Consider the following 25,169-nt stretch of genomic DNA (forward strand, 5'->3'; position numbering starts at 1 on the left):
CATACTTATAAAACTATGGGAGGAAGAGATGATGATCTTATACTATCAACATATAAGATATATGGTTTTAATGGTACTGCTAACAAGCCTAAAGGGGAGGTTACTATGCGAATTCCATTGAAGGGAATAGGAATCACCCTACAATGCATTAATTGGTCGACCTTGGCTACATGGGATTATAGGTGTAGCTTCAACTTTCCACCAGTGCATCAAATTCCCTCACCCCAGCGGGGTAGGAATCATAAAGGGAGATTGGGTTAAAGGAAAGAGGTGTTACGAAACTGAGATAGAATCTTGCGAAAGAAGAACAAACAAGAAGAAAAATTGGCGACACAAAATTAAAGAGACACAAAGAAGTGAGAGGTTGATGGTGGATGCAATCGAAAGAAAAGAAGAAGAGATGTTGAGAAATTAATGCTAGCTCGGAATAAAAATGATGAACATACCACTACCAAGGAAGCAGTAGTAGAAAATAATAAAGAAGCAGAGGATGGCAAAGGTAATAAAAACAAGAAATGTATGAATGATTAAGTTGTTGCGACACTCTCGCAATAAGTAAAATTCTCAAAAATACATTTTATTGAATGACAAAATTGAGATTGCGAAATGCAAATACAATATGATGATGTACGAGACTCTCGCAGAGATAATGAATTTTACAGAAGACAATCAGAGAAAAATGACAAAAGAGAAAGGGGCGAACCTTTATGGCGTACACCCTAGTTCGCGAATACAATTTCGCAAGAGACAAATGTAAGACCTAAAGTACGTCATATAAGGGGGTACCTGTTGCATGGCTCAGGGAAAGGCTACACCGCCACCGGAACCCGAGTTATGGAGATTTGGGGTCAATAAAGCCCATCCGGGAGAGGCACCTTGGATTCTCAGCTTAAGCATATGACTTAGGTTGGGCGACTAAGGTAATAACGACTCTCCCAAGGAGTGCATATCTGATCAAGGAGCCAAGGTACACGGTTGAGTCAAGAGTGCCAGGGACGTTTGAAGCGTACTTTGCCATTCTTGACAAGTCTTGGCTTATAATGCACTCGGCCTGAAGAAAATCCCACTTAGAGTGCAGTCTCGTAACCATGAGCCCTATAGGTAAAAGGTATAAGAGGCTGCGAAAACAACTGGTTGTTGTTAAGACTGGATGGGAGGAGCTAACCTTGTATGGTAGAAGTACGCCTCCTTGAAGGGGCAACCAGGGGGGAGATAAGGGCGGATGGTAGGCTGGGGATTGTGCAAGAAAATATGAGAATAAAGATGATAAGCCTATAGTTAACCACAAGTGAACGGTGTCGAGGTATAGAACAATGCAAGAACGGGTCGAACCACAGGGACTTGGGTGTGTAAAAGTTGAAGTTTCTGAGGCTTAAGATGAATTGTTCCTAGGCTGTGAAGAAGACAGGGAATGCTAGTGCAGTGAAGCTGAACTAAAATGCAATGCTGGAGAACATAAAACAAACTAAGATGCACAGGAGAACAGAGAACAGATGAAGTAAACAAGAGAACAGAATTTGTAGTGACTGACTAGTAAAACAAAGATGTAAAAGGTAAAGATGTTAATACTGAGAGTGAAGGCACTCGGATTGTCGAATCTACCACTAACCAGCACTATGTATTCAACTGATCATATGACTCTTGTCCTTGTAACAGATAAGGGTGAAGATTCAAGTCTGCCCTATATCTAAGGTGTTTCACCGATAGAAAATTCAATCCCAACTAAAGTATCAATCTGAAGCACTAACTGTCTAATTAAGCACAACTAGTCAAGGAATTAACAACAGTCTCTAAGTCATAAGCTGAAGCACAATCAACACAGTGTTATCCTGACTACAATAGATGCCTGATATACATTGTGAAAGTAAAGTATTGAAGCACTAAGATTGAATTTATTCTAGAACAATTTAAACATTCAAGAGTAACATAAGCAGAATGCAATGCACAGAAGCAGATCAGGGCTTCATCTAAACCCTAGCAACTGACTTAGAACATGAAGATAACACACATACATATAACTGAACTTGAAATGTTACCCATTAACAACATTTTACACTAACTGAAATTCAACTGACATAAACACTTGAGGGAACTGGCTAGTCCAGGCCTCTATTGGCTTGCTTTGGCTAACCCAGGCATACCCCAACAACACTAACCCCCATCTCTAATTATACCCCAAAATACAAAATTAGGGTTCTTACAAATCCCCAAATGGAAACAGTAAACTAGGGTTACAATTTTTACTTGATTGGATGGGATAATCCTTACCTATAGTGTCGACCCATTCTTTCTCTGTTCTTCCTGCTCCCTCTCCTGTCTTCAATCACTTCTATAGACTCACCTATGTTACCAATTTCCCACCTAGGGTTTCAGAGATGGATAGAGGGGAAATTGGTGAAATAAGTGGCTAGAGATATAGGGTAAGGTGGTGTTTCGTTAGAGTGGTTATGGAAGTCGTAGGGTGGTTGTGGCAGAGGTGGTGGTGATGGCAGAGGTGGTGTCTGCGGCAGAGACAGGGTATGGGATGAAGACGGAGTGGAGAAGAAAGAGAAGGTCGATGTGTTTAGGGATTAGGGTGTGTTTGGGTCGACCTCTATTTTGGGTGTACATGAGTTTGGTGTTTGGGTGTGAGGAAGGGATAAAGATTTTGATGTTTCGCGAAGCTGAGCCATGGGATGATAACTTCTGAAACGGATCTAACGGCGAGATGGAGACAGATTATGAGCGACCGTTGGATGCAAAAATACAACGAAACTGACGGCTCAAGATGGAGTTAGGTGCTGTGGTGTGAAGCGGTTGTAGCAAATTTGATGTATCGGCGATGAAGAGACCGTTGGATTCAGCTGAGGATCCAATCTGACGGCTACAGGAGAAGTGGGCTATGGATTTTGGTTTTGGTTTGGGAGATAAGTTGTGCTTGGGATAATTCTGAGCCCATTTCTTCTTTAAGAACAATTTCTTCCTTGTTAAGCCCATTTCTAGCCTTTTGGTCTTGCGCACAACATTCTTCGCAGCTTCCTTGCGTGATTCCTCTCGGCTTCCACCACTTTTCTGCTCTTTTCGCTCCGTAATTCCGTCCAAACTTTATTTATAACCTAAAAATGCAAAATTAATTAATAAAAATATTTATTCTTGAAAACAATGAAAATGCAGAATATGGGATAAAATGTAGAATTAGTGCACGAATGATGAGTTAAATGCCAATAAAAAGGTGCAAATATATACAATATTTGGCATTCATCAAATACCCCCAAACCTGAATTTTACTTGTCCTCAAGTAAAACAAAACTAAGGAAATCCTACCTATACCACTGTCGCTGGTCTCTCGATTGCATTTAGCGAATGCAATAAGCCTTTTAAACCACTAAGTGTCCCTAGTGGACGAGTTGAAGTCTCGTGAAGGTTTTCTTAGAACGTACCTACAAAGTTCTAGGACAAAATATAAGCTCAGATTCCATGAAATGTGATATGTGCAAGACAATTTAAGCTCACAACAAAAGGAATATGTCAATCTAGCATTTCAAAGGCACAATCCTAGCACTGATAACAACTAAAGACACGTGATAAGAGTGTAAAGTGTATCTACACATGTTTCTAGAATGACCTGAAGTTATGACTACTAATCACCAAGAGATAGTTTTTAGGCTAAGAACCGAATTCTAAGCCAAGCTAGCTGTCCGGCTTTACGAGAATTGTGAATGTTCACCCAATGAGTTGGTGATATTTCAGTTTACCCGCGTTATACATCGATGGATGCACCCTCCTTGCTTATTACAAGACTATTTACAACAAAAAGATGACTTTTTACATGACTCTTATTTACATTGATTACTCTCTTTTATTTTTGGAACAAGAGAGAACTATTGTCTTTAACATGACAAAACATGGAATAAATAAATACTTGATATTTTTGTATTTTTGATTTTTTTTCGATTTTTCTGAATTTTTCTGATTTTTTTTTTTGAAGAAATAACTTTGATCTTTACAACATAGTGACACTTTTGATACATGAACAAAAAGAAAAACATAATTACATGACTCTTAGCAAGAGGTAGCCCTTATCGAATGCATCCGGTCAAATTCTATGGTTGCTTTTCTTAACGTATCCTCCAACTTCTATCCCAGCCAACCAAAGAACAAGCTAGTCAAGTCTCATTCAGTATTCTAAAGTGATTGGCAATCTAACTTCCTATCAAACACCTTGAATATCGAGGCTATACATGTATTGGTAGATCGTGCGTGTGCAAGTTTCTTATCACATGTGAATTGTGCTAGAATCATGGGTGCCTCATCGTTCTAGACTAAGAACCCTACGTTAACATATATGCACAGAAATCAACATTTCAAGGTAAATGAGCTCCATCTTTATGATTTTTTTTTTTTGATTTTTTTTTTCAAAAAGGAAGGAGTTCTATTTTTCGATTAAAGCATGTTATCAGGATATCTACTTTTCACCCCCAAACCTAAACTAAACATTGTCCTCAATGTTAAAAAAATAAGCAAAATTAAAACAACATACCATGAGAACGATGCTAAGTAGAGAAAAGGAAAGAGATTACCGGATATTGGTGAAAGCAAGTTTTGAACTCCATTATTCAATGGCTAGGATCCAACATTTTTCAACTGAGAGGATATTGGATTAGCACAATATAAAAAAGAAAACATAAAAGATTCATTAAACATTACCTACTAGATTATATACAGAAAATTCACTATATACATACAGTCTAAAGAGTTGAGGATCAACCCAAAAGACAAAGTGTTGAAACATAGACAGTTTCAAACAACTAAAATTGGACTGAAATGAGAGCGAGAGTGAAAAACCAAATGAATCACCCCTAAACCTATATTTTTCAACAGGTTTACTTTTAAGCACAAAATCTTTCAATTTTAGGGGTGCAGGATTCAAAAGGTCTAATTCAAAATGGACTTTTTTCGAGATGGTCAGAGAAATTAAATCCAACTGTGGCTCATTAAAGATGTTATATTTAGATGCAAAATAGTCCAAAAGGACTTGGGAGGCACACAGTTCCAATCCTAGGTTGGGAATTTTCAAAAAAGTTGGTTTAAAAGTTTTGTTACAAACCAAATCTAGGTTGGGTGGAATAATCTCAATATGCGATTTAGGTAAGAAAGTTGGTACTTCTAAGTTATTTTCATGGATAAGATCAATAGTACCAACACATACTTCCCCTAAATCAGAAATTGGTAAATCATGCTCACATTCATCGAACAAAACATCAAGACCTGAATCGGTATCATGATTGTCCGTAGTACTCAAATCAACATCGGAAGAAACAACATATTGGGACTTAGGCTGGGAATCAGACACATCAAATTCGTTTTCTTGTATAATAACATTAATGTCTACAAAATATTCAACCTTTCCTATGTCATGCTCATCTTCACAGCACAATTGTACAAGCCTCATATCAATATCAAAATCATATGATTTGCTATGAGTATCAGAAGAAACAATATTCATGAAGGTCGAGGGCGAGAAGCCATATGTTATTGAACCAAAAGGTTCCACAATATTTTCATGTTCTTCTAACATAACATCATTATCATCATAATCTTCCTCATAATCATCATAGTAACATGCATATTGGTCCTCATTAACAGTGGTGGTGTCATTAGTCGATTCATGTTCCTCTAAATTAGGTTCATATTCAACATCATTTACATGAATGGGACTAGGCACTTCATTAGGGACAACATACATTTCCTCATGAATTTCCTTCTTTTGTAGGTGAAGCAAAATCTGATCTAAATATGCCTGAATTCGTGATGTAGATCTAGCAAAGTTTTGCTCACTGAGTCTGAAAGCTTCTGTGGTGGAGTCTAAATTCATGGGAGTAAAAAATTCTTCATGTTCAAATTGTGGTGAATGGTACATGTGTGCATGGTCATTAGGGTTTATAAAAGATTGATCGCAACCGTCAAAGGATTGATTATGGTCCTAATGACTACCAGCCTCACAATTTATGGGCATTTCATAATTTGGATTTTCATGGGATTCTCTAAATTGCCTATAATCATGCAAAATATAGCAATATTTATCCGGGTGGTCTAAACCACCACATAAGGTACATGCATAGATTTCAGGTCGTCTATGTGAACTAGATGCTACAGATTTCTCATGTGTTTGCATTTCTAAAGCAGTGATCCGAGCCTCTAACTGATTCACAAGTGACGAATGTGTGAGTTGGATATTGTCTAGATGTTCATTTTCACTCAATGGTGGATGATACATGTGTGAATAGTCATTAGGGTTTGCATATTGAGGTTCATGACCTACAGAAGGTCCATAATAATAATCCCTATAACTATTGACATCATGGTCTGTGGGAGGCTCATAATGTGGCACATGCCCATAAGCAAGTTCTCTAAGAGTTTTGTTTCCATCCCCAGAAGCAGACCAAAATCCAGACATGTTATGTTTATCAAACAATCACACAATTCAAAAAGAGAAATAAGGCCCACACTTTTCAGTTATGGGTTTCAAAAATTTGTTTTTTTAGGCTTTAAAGGTAAAGCCTATTTGGGATTTTTGGTTAAAAAGAGGGAGAAAAATTTTGGTTTTTGAATGGGAGAAAACTTTTGGTTTTAATTGGGAGATAAAAACAAAAATTTGGTTTTTAATATTGGGAGAAAAACTTTGGTTTTAAAATTGGGAGCAAGCCCACATTGGTAAAGCAAGAATTTGGTTTTGAGTTGGGAGAAAAATTTGGTTTTGTTGGGTTTTGAAAACTCCTTTTGGTTTTAATGGGATGAGGCCCAGCTAACTGGTTCAAATTTTCTGTGGGACAAGCCCAGCGAACGGCCTAGAGATTTGAGTACACGGCCCAACTAACGAGTTCAGTGAACTAAGCCCAGAAATGCACGAGGCCCAGTTGGGTATTTGATTTTTGGGCTCTCAGTTAGCAAAAATATGAGGCCCACTTGGGCTTAAAAACGTTTTACAAATTCTGAGTTGGGTTCAAGCCCAGAGTTCAGAAACAAAGTGCACTTGGGTTCAAGAGTTTCAGAATCAATTTACAAGGCCCAGAATTTCAGTTTTTAAAGCAAGCCCACACAGTTATTGGGTTTAGGCTTACTCTTTTTAGCACAGCCTAGCTGCTCTGTTGTTCTAGTTGCACAGCCCATTTGGGCTTTGGTTCACAGCAGCAACAACACCAGCAGCAGCAGCACAGCAGCAGCAGCACAGCCAAGAGCAGCAGCAGCAACACCAGCTCCACAGCACCACAGCAGCAGCAAAATTTGCAAGTTCAGTGAAATGCAATGATATGCACAGCAAGAAGGCAGAGATTATGTGAATGCAGGAGGCAGTAAGATTAATTGAAAGATGCAAGTTATGATGCAGAACAATATGCAAAGATAAATGCAAGAACAATATGCAGTGAAGATGCAAAATGCAAATTCTACTAGAGCAGAGAAGAGGCAGATGTAGTGATGATGCAAATGAACAACAAGAGAAAAAGATAAAAGATAAATGCAAGTACAGGTAAGAAAGTGCAAGAATAGCTAAGATACAAGCCAAGAAACTTCAACACACAACGCCAAGTCCCCGGCAGCGGCGCCAAAAACTTGGTAGGCTGGGGATTGTGCAAGAAAATATGAGAATAAAGATGAGAAGCCTATAGTTAACCGCAAGTGCACGGTGTCGAGGTGTAGAACAGTGCAAGAACGGGTCGAACCACAGGGACTTGGGTGTGTAAAAGTTGAAGTTTCTGAGGCTTAAGCTGAACTGTTCCTAGGCTGTGAAGAAGACAGGGAATGCTAGTGCAGTGAAGCTGAACTAAAATGCAATGCTAGAGAGCATAACACAAACTAAGATGCACAGGAGAACAGAGAACAGATGAAGTAAACAAGAGAACAGAATTTGTAGTGACTGACTAGTAAAACAAAGATGTAAAAGGTAAAGATGTTAATACTGAGAGTGAAGGCACTCAGATTGTAGAATCCACCACTAACCTGCACTATGTATTCAACTGATCATATGACTCTTGTCCTTGTAACAGATAAGGGTGAAGATTCAAGTCTTTCTTATATCTAAGGTGTTTCACCGATAGAAAATTCAATCGCAACTAAAGTATCAATCCGAAGCACTAACTGTCTAATTAAGCACAACTAGTCAAGGGATTAACAACAGTCTCTAAGGCATAAGCTGAAGCACAATCAACACAGTGTTATCCTGAATACAATGGATGCCTGACATACATTGTGAAAGTAAAGTATTGAAGCACTAAGATTGAATTTATTCTAGAACAATTTAAACATTCAAGAGTAACATAAGCAGAATGCAATGCACAGAAGCAGATCAGGGCTTCATCTAAACCCTAGCAACTGACTTAGAACATGAAGATAACACACATACAGATAACTGAACTTGAAATGTTACCCATTAACAACATTTTACACTAACTGAAATTCAACTGACATAAACACTTGAGGGCACTGGCTAGTACAGGCCTCTATTGGCTTGCTCTGGCTAACCCAGGCATTCCCCAACAACACTAACCCCCATCTCTATTTATACCCCAAAATACAAAATTAGGGTTCTTACAAATCCCCAAATGGAAACAGTAAACTAGGGTTACAATTTTTACTTGATTGGATGGGATAATCCTTACCTATAGCGTCGACCCATTCTTTCTCTGTTCTTCCTGCTCCCTCTCCTGTCTTCAATCACTTCTATAGACTCACCTATTTTACCAATTTCCCACCTAGGGTTTCATAGATGGATAGAGGGGAAATTGGTGAAATAAGTGGCTAGAGATATAGGGTAAGGTGGTGTTTCGTTAGAGTGGTTATGGAAGTCGTAGGGTGGTTGTGGCAGAGGTGGTGGTGATGGCAGAGGTGGCGTCTGCGGCAGATACAGGGTATGGGATGAAGACGGAGTGGAGAAGAAAGAGAAGGTCGATGTGTTTAGGGATTAGGGTGTGTTTGGGTCGACCTCTATTTTGGGTGTACATGAGTTTGGTGTTTGGGTGTGAGGCAGGGATAAAGATTTTGATGTTTCGCGAAGCTGAGCCATGGGATGATAACTTCTGAAACGGATCTAACGGCAAGATGGAGACAGATTATGAGCGACCGTTGGATGCAAAAATACAACGAAACTGACGGCTCAAGATGGAGTTAGGTGCTGTGGTGTGAAGCGGTTGTAGCAAATTTGATGTATCGGCGATGAAGCGACCGTTGGATTCAGCTGAGGATCCAATCTGACGGCTACAGGAGAAGTGGGCTATGGATTTTGGTTTTGGTTTGGGAGATAAGTTGTGCTTGGGATAATTCTGAGCCCATTTCTTCTTTAAGAACAATTTCTTCCTTGTTAAGCCCTTTTCTAGCCTTTTGGTCTTGCGCACAACATTCTTCGCAGCTTCCTTGCGTGATTCTTCTCGGCTTCCACCACTTTTCTGCTCTTTTCGCTCCGTAATTCCATCCAAACTTTATTTATAACCTAAAAATGCAAAATTAATTAATAAAAATATTTATTCTTGAAAACAATGAAAATACAGAATATGGGATAAAATGTAGAATTAGTGCACGAATGATGTGTTAAATGCCAATAAAAAGGTGCAAATATATACAATATTTGGCACTCATCAGCGGCACCCTCCATTAGGGAGCTGATAAGTGTCTTAAGACGCAAATGTCATGAGGCTTTTTATTCACAAGGGTATTAAGGCTTGTCATATTTGTGCAGCAATCCTGAAGAGGCAATAATACAAAAGAAAAAGATAAGACGAGATCAATGGGTTTTCGCATGAAAATGCGAAGACGTCCTGTGATTTCGTCGCAAGACGGCAATGTCATGGGGCTTTATTTTCGCAAGAATATTTAGGTCTGTCATATTGTCGTAATATTCCTGAAGAGGCCACAATACAAAAGAAAAAGCTAAGGCAAGATCAATGGGTTTTTGCATGAAAGTGCAAGGACGTCCTGCGATTTTGTCGCAATGACAAGAGGTGGCATAATAAGACCTTTAATTAGGAAGGAAAAATAAGACCACACAAGAATGAGATTTTGAAAAGAATCAAAATTCACTTCACATGAGATTGCGAAATTATGCATAATTAACTGCGAAATTGAGGCATAAAATAAGAAAAATTTATAAAATATCTCATTTGGATACAAATAACAGAGGCAAGTATGGGAATGAATGAAATTAGAAAATGTTATTTGTCTCCATATGATAGATTTACACAAAAATTCAAAAATTAATGATTATATTGATAAACTGTATTGCAAGGAAGAATTGTTTTAATGAATGCAGGTCAAAATGAAAGAAACACAAATATACAGAAAGAAGGAATAAATGTACAAGTATTACAGAGAATCAAAGAAATAAACAAAGACTACTTCTTAGTTGATCCTTAATTATCTTCATCAGACTTGTTCCCTTCTTCGTCTGCGTCAGAATCTTCATCTCCTTCAGAACCTTCATCACCATCAGATTCTTCATCATCAGCTTCGCTATCAGAAATAATCAGACTGGGAGTATTCTGTGGGATCTCTTCCAAGAGACAAGGATAATCAGAGTGAGGGATACTATGATCGTCACAAACCATTTGGATAGTTTGATTGCGAAAATACATAACATCATTCTTAAAATTCGGAACAGTGATCTTGATTTGATTCTTTAATCTAGAATACTTGTCGTTGCGAGAAGAAAGAGTCTTTGCGAGTTCCTCCTTTTCAGTTTCAAGTTCCTTAATCTTTTCAAGATATCTACTTTCAGAATCTGCGAACAAAAGACAATCAATTATTAACTTGATGAAAATTCATAAGAAACAAAAGAGTGGTAAAGAAGAGCAGTTCATAACCTTCTCTGTCAGAAATCATATCTCTAATCAAGGTTGTATGCTCAACTTGGAGACTAACATTTACACCTAAATCTTTTCTGGCATCATCTAAGATTTTCGCAGCCAAAACAAATTCATCCTCATTACTTATAAGAAGACGAGAACGAATTTGATTTTCCCTTTCGCAGAGCTCGATGTTCTTGCGGTTAGCCTCATCTCGTTCAAGTTGAACTTCAAGAAGAGTCTCTTGGAATTTCTACAAAGCCTTAGCACCTTGATCAGAGATACGATCCTTATCATCTATAAGACCGCTAATTTTGGTTCTCAACTCATTGATTTTGTCTTTAGAATTAAGAAGGAGACGCTTAAATCGGTTGGCCAAGCCTAAACTAGATCTATGGTCAATTTCTAAGAGGCGAAATTTGGATCTAAGTTCATCTAGAGAAAGAGATGAAATTCTATCATTTGAGAAACTATTTAATGAATTATTAAGACACCCAAGAAAGGTATCATTATCCAAGGCATTAGGAAATGAACGAAGAATGGTAGTTTCATCAGAAAGACCATAAATGTCTGCAAAAAGGATCATTTAAATAAGATAAAATAACAGGATGAATGAATGAAGGGAAAGGAGAAAAGTAACATACCATAGAGTTGATTATTAGCTTGTTGAAGACTAGAGATTTTGTTCTTGTATGAAGAAGAATCAATTTCTAGTTGTCTGTTTTTCTCGCGAAGACATTTGACTTCAGCTTCCAATTCTTCATTCTTTGTGCGAAATTGAAGATTCTTCTTTTCAAGATTTTCGCGTCTCCTCTCTAGATCTGAGGCAACAGCGAAAGAAGCTTTTCCAGCCCGCGAGAAAATATAAAAAATATTAATACAGAAAAAGATTTTGAGTTACAACAATGAAGAAGTAAAAGGATGAAAGTATACCAGACTATTAAGAGAATGCAAGAAGTCGGGAGTCACTGATCTAGAAACTCCGCGAAGAGAACTATCACCATCTAGTAAAGGGACATCACAAATTGTAGCGAGAGCTTTGCAGGTATTAGCGAATTGTCTATCTCCCATTCCTTGCAAAGAATCAGAAAATAGGCCAGAGAGTTTAGCCATAGAAGATTCAGGTGGAGAATCTTCACTTGCGGCAAGGTCATCATTATCCTCATCATCCTTGTCACTTTCGCAACAGTATACTGTTTATAATCATAAGAGAATTTTTTTTACCTCATCTGTGCATGAGCGAAGAGCTAACAAGGTACTAGTCCTCCCAGTGCTGTTATAACTATCTTTCAGTTTTTGGATCTGTAGAATATCGCAAGTGTCAACGAACAAAATAATAAAGACAAATAAAGAAATGTAAAGTGAGCGAAATTGGAAGAAACATACCTCTTTCTCCTTCTCGGTCCAAGATAATACCCAAGGTTGATAGGTAGCGAGATTCTCAGGAAGAATATTTGATCCAGCAATATAAGGCCCTCTTAGCATCAAGGGAAAAACACACCATTTATCATCTTTGGATTGGCGAGGAGTTGTGTTCTTACCAGAATTCCAATCAATATCTTGCATAAGTATTTTCGCTTCATCAATATTATCTTTCCTTTTCAAACGAATACCCCAACGAGTATTCTCTTTCTTCATGGAAATCAATTCATAATTTTCAAAGAATCTCGCTACTGTATATTTTTCAGCAATTATTTCTAAGTCTGCGAATTTAGGATCCCTAAGTTCTTTGGAGTACAAAGATCCTTTACTAGCACCACGATTAGCGAACTCTAGCATCAGAGGATGCAATCCCCACTCAACTGGAAAATAGCTCGCGAAAATCCCGAATGAGCGGGAATTTCCTAGAACAAAGGGATATCTGGGTCGTAAATAGGAATGGGGAGACCTGCGAGAATTTGACCTAGCGAAATTATGATTGATTGATCATCACAATATTGATCAGAAAAAAGTTGGATAGAAAGAATTGATTTGGCACTTTCACCAGGAATGGTAGAAAGTGTGAAACCTTTCTCTGCAAGATCTTTTTGGACGTCTTTTAAGTTTTTCTCATGTTTATGGCCACTTGGAGGCATATTTGAATATAAAGTATGAGAATGAATGAAAAGTAAGAAGATTGAAGAAGGAAGAACTACAGTAGCGGAATTTACGGAAGAACAATAGAGTTGCAGAGATGAGAGAACTAAAAGAAAAAAGAAAGTAAAAAAAAAGTGAAAAGAAGAGTAAGAAGAATATATAAGGAAGATTTTTTACTCGAAGAAATAAACACCATTAAGACGAAAAGACATGAGCGGTTGAAAAGCAGCGTTTACAGAAGACGTGTCAAGAAACGGATGGAAGAAAGAATACGTGTGATAAATGCAGAATATGAAGAGAGGAACAGTTGTGGCATTTCTCACATCATTCTCTACTTTGCAGAGAAGATATGAGAAGAGGCAAGATGTAGGATCAGAATCTCGCAGCAATAATATTTCAGCGAAATTATCAACAACACAACAGCGTCGCAGAACAATTTCAGAAATGATATAATAAACGACATCAGCTAAAATCATGAGAAAGATGTGATGATCCTGCGAAAATTAGAGAGTTTGCGAGATTAACATTTGTAAGGTTGCGAGAAGTCGCAAGCCATATCCGAAAATAAAGGACAGATTAGCTGTCATCCACTATGTATTTTTCTATAAATAGTCGTTCAACTGGGAAGAAAAAAGAGAGACCTATTTGAAGAAAGAAACAAGTAAATAGGAGAGAGAAAGTCTAGAGCAGAGGTCATTCTTGATTCTTTTATCTTTTCTTGTAAGAATATTTAAAGATTCATCAATAAAATTAAGATTGTAAATCTAAAAATGAGTTGAGTATTAATGAAATCATATGAGGGGTGTAGTGTAGGATTTCCTGCAACTACAAGCATGTTGGTACAATAAGTAGCAATGTTTATGCTTCTCCAGAAGCAGAAGTCATAACCAGAAGTCAGAAGCAAAGCTTCACAATAAGTTAATTTTTTTGCTTTTAGAAGTAATTCTAAAATTGTGTCGCCAAACTAACTTCTTATATTTGACTTCTAGAAGTCAAAATCAACTTCTCAAGATGTATCCAAACACTTTATAAAAAATTTAGTCACTAATAATATGTTTGGAATCGGATACCAAAAGCAAAAGCACTTTTACTTCTTCATAAGCAAAAGTCGATCCGACAAATCAAACGCAAAAAGTTTTGCTTCATAAAAAGTTAACTTTTTTACTTCTAGAAGTCATTTAAAATTGTTTCGTCCAATGACTTCTAGAAGTCCAAAAATAAATTCTCAAGGTATATCCAAACACCCTATAAGTGTTCATGATCAGAGTAAACCAAGCCATTTTTGCCAACAAAGGAAGATTGATAAGTTCTAGGTCCTTCACATCAATACTCGCTAAATTTATTGGTCTACCAACATTATTCCAATCGACACTATGCATTTTAAAATCTTTCTCTGAAAGAAGTTCTTCATATACTTATTGAGCCTACTAATAAGGCCCTAAGGTAACTTAATAACTTATATGAAATGACTAGAAGCGGGATCCATAACGGTAAATATGATGCAATGGTGGAAATCCAAAGCACTTAATGATGCATGTAAGAACTACCCTTATAGGAGTTTACTCAATAAATACTTTTATAGATTAGAGATTCAAAAAAAATCGCGAAAATCAATAATTTTTTAAGAGTTTTACGGAATTGAGAAAAATCTTGGGAGTTATGTAATGTCTTACAATGATTTGTAGAGTCTTGAAAAGTTGTAAAAATAAATTTTATATAATCTACAAAAATATAGCTTGTTTATTATAAAGAATTGTACAAAAACACAACACGATAAATAAAAATAAAAATGTATCACAACTAATTTATTTATTATACTAATATCTGAGTCCAAATTTGTGCACCCCTCCAAAACCGGGGTGCACGTTCCGGCCAATTCTATTGATCTAGAATTTTAGTTTTTTTCATATATTATTTTGTTGGCTTTTGAATTAATCTAAAAAGTCATCGAAAACATGCCAAAGAAAAGGTTGCAGTTATCATTACAACTTCTTTAATTTTTCCTTTCTCTCCCATCTAGTATCTAAGAAGATTTATGCAACATCTATATGATTCTCAACTTGAATAGTCTCTTCTTTAGACCGATTCTTAGTAACCCGTTCGAGGAAATAGAGATTACTGATAAACTTGTGAAAACAAACATAGATAAATTCTTTGTTTCATTTGAATCCTCGCTGCTATAGTGTAGATTACAACTGACGATCTATGTAAATATGTTGGTAATCAAGGAAGAAAACTTTACTTTGCCACTGAGGTTTTAGCTGAACCAGTGAGGAAGGAATGGATTTCGTCACGAATACCACCACAAAGCAAAACTAACAAGGAACTCAAAAAATAATGAATGATTTCAATGTTGTTATCTTGACAACATGAAATGGTACTACTGATACCAGTATGTTTACAAGTTTAAGGCTCCAAATATTGATCCTAATGATAAAATGACTATTAAGATTAGTTAAAATGATTATTGAGATTAGTTAGTTAGGAAGAATAGCGTTCGCTAAATATATGGCAACTCGGTTACTCGTTTCAGCAGACTGATATCCAGAATAGAAGGATGCATACTATGTACGTACAGTTTCAATCATTTCTTACCAGTCGAGATCGGCACCCCCAAAGGCAGAATTTGGCTCATTTAAAAATGTAGCAACGACAACAGCTTCATTATAGACTAATACTCGATCGATTACACCTGGATGACCAGTAACATACCCATCAACAAGTTCTGCACCTATTATTATTGCTGTGCGCATTTGGTAATACTTGGTTGAATGTCCTCCTTCAAAAACCCCATCACGAGCTATAACAAACTGTCCAAGAGAATTGCGAACTATCACCGAAATTGCCTTCTCCAGTAGCAAAGGAGTCTACTCTGAGTGACCCAGGAGGGGGTTTCGACCAATATGATGCCATATCTTTGACAAGGTCTAATCTCCTATTGTAATACTCCCTCCGTCCCTAATTAGATGACCTACTTGGTTTTAAGTTTTGTCCCATAAATAGATGACCTATTTTTGTTACTATAAGAAATATGTATAATTTGATAGTTATGTTTATATTCGTTACGTAGGTGTTTTAAAATGCTTTTCAACGGTATAAAGTTTACGAAAAACCGTGATATAGTTTAAGAGATAAATCATTTCTAAATTTTACTAACATCCTTTTCTTAAAAATTGTGCAAACTACAACTAGGTCATCTAATTAGGGACGGAGGGAGTACTATTTAACAAAACTTAATTTGGTTCAATATTGCAAATACAGTCTAAATTTCCTAGTTGAAATCAGTTTCATCTGAGTCATATTTGATTGAACTTTTTAATTTCGTTCTTCATATTTTTTCAGAGAGGGGTTAATTTCATATATTTGATTAATCATATATTTCATAAAAAATGATGAAAGATGAAGTCTTGATTATCATATTTATCTTCGAATCAAAACCTTTAATGTTGAAGATTATTAGTTGTTACAAAACTATAAAATAATCAAGACTTTGTCACAAACAAATTGATGAATTTATTCGTTCATTATTGGGCTAATGGAAAAAAATAAGAGAAAAAGGGTTTTAATGGAAGTCTATTCTCATGGAAGATAAGAGAGAAAATATCGTACCCTGTAGGCATGGTTTCAACGAATTTTATAAAAGAAAAATAGAGTGAAACAGGAAATATGAAAACATGTTATATTTATTTGGACAAATACGAGTGGCTGGAACGTGCACTCCGGTTTTAGAGGGATGCACAAATTTGGACTCCTAATATCAATTAAATTTGTATATATATATATATATATTATTTTGTATACAACATCTTTCTTTTGTTCAATAAACTGCAATAATAGTAATATAAAAAGAAAATTGTTACACATTTGTACATAATAATTATAATAAAAAAGTGTTTACTCGTATCATATAATTTAGATGCATCTATGATATGTGGTTTTATAAATTGTATATATTTGAAACAAAATAAAGGAGAAAAAAAAATATGTTTAAGTATTTTTGAAGTATTTCAAAATCTTACATATTTTGTAAGACTTTCATCAAGGAAAATCTATACATAAAATTCACTCAAATACTTGGAAATAGGTAAGTATGCAAAGTCTTTGAGTTTTCATGTTTACAACGTATAATACAAACTTTAGAAGATTTTTTTTTACAATCTATAACAAGTAACACAAACTTTTAGAGAGATCTTAAAACAACCAATAACGCATTACTTCGAAAATATATTGAAGTCATTAGAAATCACTAAAAGTATTTATTGAGTGAACCCCGTTATTATCATATTCATTTGATTATCCCTTCTAGTTCAATATCTAGTTAATCATAACGGTGAAATAGAAAACATAGGCCCTAAATCTTCTAGACTTAAAAAGTATGTTTTGAACTTTAAATTACAAATTGCTACCTTTTAGTGGCCCATATTTCTTAGTTTTTGAACATCTTAATGTATTTATATGTATGAGAAAGTTGAGGGAGGTCAATCTCTTTATTTATTTTTATATGGAGAAATTATATATTGTATAATTAAATAACAATGTATATAAGTGTGGAACTATCCAGCCGAGAAAAAGGAACTAGAGAATATATTGAGGTGTTGTTGTGTGTTTCGTGAACATATATTGTAGACCTCAAATTTTGGCTTCCTTCGCTAAAAGATTTGTAGTAATGTCGAAAGTCAGGGATTTGTGCACGTCACATGTGGTAGGTCAATAGAAAATCTTATATATATATAAATCCGGGATATGTGCTGAAGTCAATCAAGTCCACTTGCCTCTTAACAAATTCGACTAATGCATTCAATCTCGGCCAAGATCCCAAGGAGTTTCTCGATCTCGGACGTGGAATGAAACGAATCCCATAATCGAGAATTTCTGCTAAAACTCGTCCTTGTCTCGCTTGCTTTTATCTCGCTTTACACTCATCTTTATCTTGTTAGAGTCAGGCTAACTCGGTCAAGACCTCGTGTCTGACTCCTTTTTGTTTTTCTTCTTCTTCATCTCAAAAAAAAATAAAAAAAAATCATTGTTAAGCTTTAAATCTTGGATCACAACTATGACAGACCAAGAACCAAATTAATAAATTATGCGCTATTGGTTGATGTATATTGCATGTATCTTACTATAATAAAGAAAAAGTCCTCTTTTTCGCCGTCATTTCTTTTGGTCGTGTGCACATGAAATGATATAATTACCCCTCTATGCTTCCAGTTCTATCGGTTTGTGGTATATTTTCAAAAAACGAGTGGCAAATAACTATTCTACTTTTTTCCTTCTTTTTCTTTTTATTCTTCGTCAAGCTAGTCACTCTTTATCCAAAATCCAGTATCCACTCAATTATGTTTAAACAATCTTATTTAGAGATTCAAGTTATGATCCAACAATAGATAATTACGGTTTGAATGTTAGTTCTTCTCTAAAAATAAAAATAAAAGTCGTGGATTTCAAAGAAAATCAGAACCAAGAGATTGGATTTGGAGTTGTTGTAACTGATAGGATGAAGAAGAAAACAAGGAAACTAATTCCGAAGAGACAAAATCAAGATAATTTTTTGAGGGGTTTAATGCAAAGACAGTATGTTTTCAACTACAAGATTTTATGTCTCGATTTGTATATGCTAGAGAAAGAAGGGGTCTTTCAAATGCGGGGTATAATTACCAATCTGATTTTGTCATTTCAAATCCTGTTAAGAAGAGTAATTGGGATCTTTTGTTAATGAACAAAGTTTCTGACGAATGATTTATTGAAGGAATCGGGGCAATCCTCTTTTTTTTTTAATATTAATGAAATTTGCGATCTTTCATTCCCTTTCCAAGGTAAGTTTTAAAGTAATTCAGTTCCATGTTGGGCATAACATGTTTAAATGATTGGATTTTGTTAGAATAAATGTCAATTTTGCATAGTAAATGAATATATGCTAAAAAGTATAGTGAAAATAGTTTCATTTTTCAATGTAAGTGAAAATAGCTTTTAATTGTTTGTGGAAATGTCAAAGAGATTAGTAGTTTTTTAATGACTTTACATGAATTTGAGTATAGAAATTGAAAATGAGATAACTGAAATTACTAACTGAGTCCATACTCTCTTTGGCATTAAACCCCTAAAATGCTTCTTTTGGTTTTATCTTTTCTCTTCAGAATTAGTTTCCTTTTTCATCCTATCAATTACAGAAACTCCAACTCCTTTCTCTTGGTTTTAGTTTTGTTTGAAATCCACGACTTTTTCTTTTTGATTTTTAGAGAAGCACTAACATTCGAAACCGTAATTATTTTTTTGTTCGATAAAACTTGAATCTCTAAATTATATTGTTTAAACATAATTGAGTGGATACTGGATTTTAGGTATACAGTGAATCACTCGACGAAGAAATAAAATTAAAAAAAAAAAAGCAAAATAGTTATTTTCCCCTTGGTTTTAGAAAATATACCACAAACTAAGTGATAGAACTGAAAACACTGAGGGTAATTATATAGTAAGATGATGCTCTAATGAAAATATAAAGAATTCCAAACATTTCTAGGGGTATATCGAGTTCAATCCTTTAGTGTAGATGGTCCCCAGAGTAATGGCATGTTCATATAAGCAACTTTGGCATGTTCAGATAAGCAACTTGTAGATTGTAGCGTCCGAATTTCTTTTCCCCTGGAAGTAGAATATTAAGCTTCCCATTTTGCAGGTGTAAAAAACTCAATACTGATGGTTTGTGTTGAAGATTGCTAATAAAATCAGAGCATGTCAGAGAATTGTTGTTGTTGATGGTGGATTTTTGACAAAGGCAAAAATCGTAAAATAATAATTTTGTGTATTTCTGACCTAGATTCAGATGAATATATGAAATTCATATTTTAGAATTTTGACATGAAAGCTCATGTCACAATGTTCTCTGACTGAGTGTGTAGCCTCTTCAGTACATTCATGGATATGCAATTATTAAAGCCTCTCAGCTGAGCATTCAATATTTGGCGTATTCCATCATTTATACTGAGCAATTTCAGTATTCAATTTTGTATAGAATCGAGAATGATTGGGCGGCTCCTAGATGGATTGACCACTAGTATAGAGCAATAACGTCTTCAAGATGTCGCAAATGTTCCCGGACTATGCAGAATAAACATTCAGAACGAGTATGATGCTTCTAGCATCTCATACCTCAATTCTTGAATAAATATAATACTCCTAGACAGATTGCCTGCTAGTATTGAGCCGTCAATTAATTATTCTAGTGCAATATTCATCAATTGAATTCCTAGAAAATATTCTATCTTTATCATAATATTTCATTACTTCAATTCACGGCTTTTCACAACTGAATTCCATGGATTAATAATAGATGTTCACTTTTCTGGCATATGGGCCACCATCGAGTAAGCCCCGAGAAAATGGTGCAGGTGAACTTAGCAATAATGCGTGAACGAGCATCCAAAAATATGGATGAATGTGGAAATATAAAGAGATATGCAAAGTAGGAAAAGAAAAATAAAATAATTTAAAAAAAGGCGAGCATGGGACCGGGCCCACCGACCATTGGCCATGCCACGGCCGTGTAATAGTTGTGGGATTAGGCTTTTTTTGGAGAATTGAGCAATAGGAGAAATATGGAAAACTAAGAGTTTGCATGAATGTGGGTGATCAAGAGTTATAGAAAAAAAAAATAATAACGAAAAAATAAGGGAGTTGGAGAGGCATGGGACCATCATTATTTTAATATTTTAAAATATTGGATGCATGAGCTAAAAACCTCGATTGCTCATTCATGCAAAAACCAAGAGTTTTGGTAAAGATCAAACTCTTCTGAAAATACAAAATATTGCACAAGTTTCCAACAAAATACCTAAAACTCTCAGGAACGGAAGCACATGGGACATGGTGTCCCGTACACCATCATGGTTGGACCTGGCCGGTTCCTTGGCCATCATGGCCAACCGGTCCCACACTTCTTCATTATTTTTGGAGAATTTTCCAACTATGGATAATTATCCGTAACTTGGATATTCCTCCATATTTTGGTGAATCCTTCTCCACCAGTTGGACAATTCTCCATACATCAGTCTCTCCACCACCAATGGCCGGTCCTCATACCCATTGGTTGGTCGATATTTCTCCACCCATATTGGACAGCTCTCCGTCTCCTGGATCCAGAGTTCTCCAAAATTAGGGTTTCAGATTTATGATAATTCTGATAAACATCAATAATTTTCAAATTTTTATTGCTCGACTATAGAGAAGCAACATGATTTGGACGGCCATCCACTTGGTCGACCATCCATTATTTTACTGGACGACTATCGAGTACAATACTTATTGATACTCTAATTCCTACTTTGTCAGTCGATAACTTATGCCATATTAGATCAGGAGCGAGCACTCTACAATAACTCAGCAGATTTCCTGTCAAATGTTCGACATATCAGAGTAGGTCCATGATCGAGCAATTTCATAAGACCAACGCTCGTCGATTCAAATTATCAGAACATCATCATTGCCTCAATTGGTAAAATTATACATCACAATTCATCAGACCTGATGTTTATGGGTGAAAACTATTCCTGCCAAATTTGGTAATTTGGGGCGTGGATGAGGAATGAATCTAAACCCTAAAAAAATGCACTGCGCGGGACTGCTTTGTGATTCGAGAAATCAATCTATACAATTCTGGCCTAAACCAAGAAATGTCCGTTCCAGACTTGCTTCGGTCACAAAGTGAAGGAAATGGGGTTTATCTTAGGGAGGGAAGAGAAGAAGGTGTTGAGATTGTGAAGGTGTTGGCTACGTATGACTTGTATCAGAAAGCTGAACTGGCTTGCAGACTGTAAGTTATCAGTTCCGGTGTTTGAATACTGTTGTATCAACACTTGCTTCTGTTGTCTTTTCTTGTCGAACTAGGGAGGAGAACCTATTTATACAAGTCATTGAGCCTTACTCACGTATCTCGTGGGAAGTGGAGAAAGTGGAGTTATGGAGTAGTGGATTTGCGGGTGTTAGTGTTACACGATCAGTCTTGCCCACTTCTCCCATCATCACTAACCGTCCATGACTTCCTGACACGTTCTTGTGATGGCGCGTTGTGCGCTGCACACTGTAAACCGCCAGACCAATACCCCAGTATGTATCCCCCAGTTTGTGACATGATTGATGTCTCGAGGGTGTGGATCGTGGGACCCGCAGAAGGTAGCATGTAATGCTAGGTTAAATAACTAAGTTATTTGGAATTTGATACTTGTAAAATATCACATGAATTTTATGCATGTAATGCATCGAATATATTCATCATGTATGAAGCATCGCTGTTTTAAGGCTTAATGGAGTAAGTCACGATTAAGCGTCTTAAAATAGATGCGTGTCTAGCCATCTTCAAGTGATCGTTTGGGGCTGTACAGGTAAGTTATGACTTGACCGATCACTTGGTGTGGTAGAGTGGCGGATGGTAATCTCCACAACACCTCATTGACCAGTTAACTCCTGACCAGGGTTGTATAACCAAGCAGGTGAAGTTGAACGGACGATATGATCTTTGAGACACTCATCTGCGACCGTTAGTGGAATTAGGGTTTATGAAGAGGTGCGCAAGCATCACTCTTCAGCTTGGTAGAAACCAATCTTGGGACGCAATTTTGGCCTGGCCGATCGTGCATGCGTGTAGACGACATGCCGGTGTAGGCGCTCATACCTCATTGTCTCGTGAAAGTGTGATCTAAGACACTCAATTTGTCTGGCGAAGTTGAGTGGTTGAGATCAATTTGCGACAGAAATCCAGTGCCGCAAAAGCCGCACGTCATGCCAACTTCGGGCACGCGTTTCGAGACGACCAAGCTTGGTCGGTCTTGGCCGATTAGTCTGGTATACAGACAGTGGGATGGTGTACAAGTCCATACCTTAATACCCCATAGAAACGTGATCTGAGCCACTCAATTTCTCCGGCAAAGTTGATTGGTCAAGATTAGTTTGCAATTGAGAGGTGTGACCACGCCTAGTTTGGGCGTGCGAATCGAGACGACCAGGCATGATATGCCTTGGCCGATTGGGTGTGGAGATATGTGGACCCACAGTGATCGTGTTGATACTCACTGGACCTGCTTAATCGACTCCTAGACCCTTCGTTCGATCAGGTGAAAATGGACACTCGTGATCGAAAACCCTAATTAGGGTTTTGCCAGCCGTGCGTCATGCCTTGTTTGGGCGCACGAATTGGGATGATCATCCATGTTTGGTCCTGAACGATCGGTCATGTATGTTGGCGGGCCCACGATGTTTGTGTTGACATGCTCTGGGCCCTTTGAATCTACATCTACACCCTCCATCTATGCCTGCGAAGATGGATGGTTGAGACTGATTTGCGACACATGTAATGTGCTGCAAACCCTAATTTAGGATTTCTCGTCCAAACTGCTTTGGTTGGACGAATTGGCAAGCCATGCTACCCTTTTGGGGAGGCCGACCATGCGGGTTCGCATTGGTCCGGTGTTGAACATTCCAATACCTGCTTGAGGGTTATGGATTCGATCTAAGCCATCCAATCATGCTGGTGAAGTTGGATGGTCGTGATTGTTTCTGAGACTGATACGGACAGTCCAGATGCTCGATCGGGCTAGTATAAAACTCAGAGAGTTATAGCATGTACGGGTATTTCGTACGTGCCTCCTTATTTAATGCTTGGATATTCGTATTGCTCTGCTGAGAGCAACAATCAGTCGTCATGCCGCACCAATAATAAGAGTGGAGCAGTACAGCAAATACAAGGTTGGTCATACATTAATAATGTTATAAATTCACAAGGTATATGGGATTGTTGCTACATGCTCCATTTTAGGTGAATTAGTAAAGTGGAGAAGTATTCATCACTTATCAGTGGATTTATCTTTTGCAAGATGTCAGCGCATAAATTTGGTTTTACAATTTTAGCCCTGAACTAAAATCCACCATCAACATTAAGTCCCATGCCTAGCGCATAATGGTTGCATTATTGTGGGGTAGGCATGAGATGGTGACAGTTAAAGATAAAACTTATGGGACAAAGTTAGATGTTACCAGGAGAGACGGGTCGTCTTGTCCTTGGAGCATGTCACATTCAAGAGGCGTCCATCGAGAGTTCCCCTAGCATGATGTCGGTCTTGCTGCTTCGATCGACCTTGCTATGCCTGCTTCGGTCGAGGGGCTATTGCGCCTGCTTGATCGAACGTGGGCTTGATGTGCCTAATCGACGGACTGTTGCGCCTGCTTCGTTCGTGGGAGTGCGCCAGGTGTGACGACGACCTTGGTGGGACCGGTTTCCTCCTTCAGATATTTGAGCCAAGAAGGGAATAGAACTTGTATGCTCCTCTTCCCATATACAACCGTGCATGTAACCCTGAACGGATGTGGACCCCACCATGTATATGCTTCTACAAAACGTTACCCTGTTGCACATGTTTGATAGGCATGTGGGCCCGCCTACTTCGCTCAACCGTGGGACTCATCATGCGTCTGCTTGATCGAACGTGGGCTTGTTGTGCCTGCTTCGGTTAAACGTGGGTCCACTGTGTGCCTGCTTTGGTCGAACGTGGGACCCGATGTAAGCATGCTTGCTTCGAACATGGGAAGATGTGCATGCTTCAATTAAACACGGGTCCACCGTGTACATGCTTCAAACGTCGGCCATGTGCTTCAACTGAAAACCGGACCTGCTGTGTGCGCCTATTTCATTCGAATACCATCCTTATGACCTTGATCAACTCCGGCTTCGTGGACTCGACCAACACCGGCCTTGTTTGCTGTGACCAACACTGGTCTTGCTGACTAACACCGGTCTTGCTAACCAACATCGGTCTTCCCTCTTCTCGAACGTGGCACCCAGGCGTGCTTGATTTTCCCAAACGTGAACCTTGTATGTTCGAACGTGGTGTGGGTCCCGCTGAGAGCGTTGAAGCTGCTTCTGGAGCGAACAGGTCCTGGAGAGCGTTGAAGCAGCATCTGGTGGAGGGAGCGTTGAAGCGGCTTCTGCTGGAGAGAGTGTTGAAGCAGCTTCTGCTGGAGAGAGTGTTGAAGCAGCTTCTTCAGGAGAGAGCGTTGAAGCAAGCTTCTTGTGGAAGAGCGGTGAAGCAGCTTCCTCTTCAGTTTGATTTACACTTGCAAATTACATGCTTCTTGATTGACCATGTTGAAGAAGTCTCTGACTGACGGTGAAGGAACTTCATGCTGAGCCTCAGTCCCCAAGTGTGATTTACATGGTTTTATCTTGTATGGTCGGTGGGTTTACCATAATAAAGATATCGCCATCTCTCCTCCGTGACTCTACTACTTCTCCGTGGG

This window comes from Papaver somniferum, unplaced genomic scaffold (genome assembly GCF_003573695.1).
Source record: "Papaver somniferum cultivar HN1 unplaced genomic scaffold, ASM357369v1 unplaced-scaffold_128, whole genome shotgun sequence".
Lineage (NCBI taxonomy): Eukaryota > Viridiplantae > Streptophyta > Magnoliopsida > Ranunculales > Papaveraceae > Papaver > Papaver somniferum.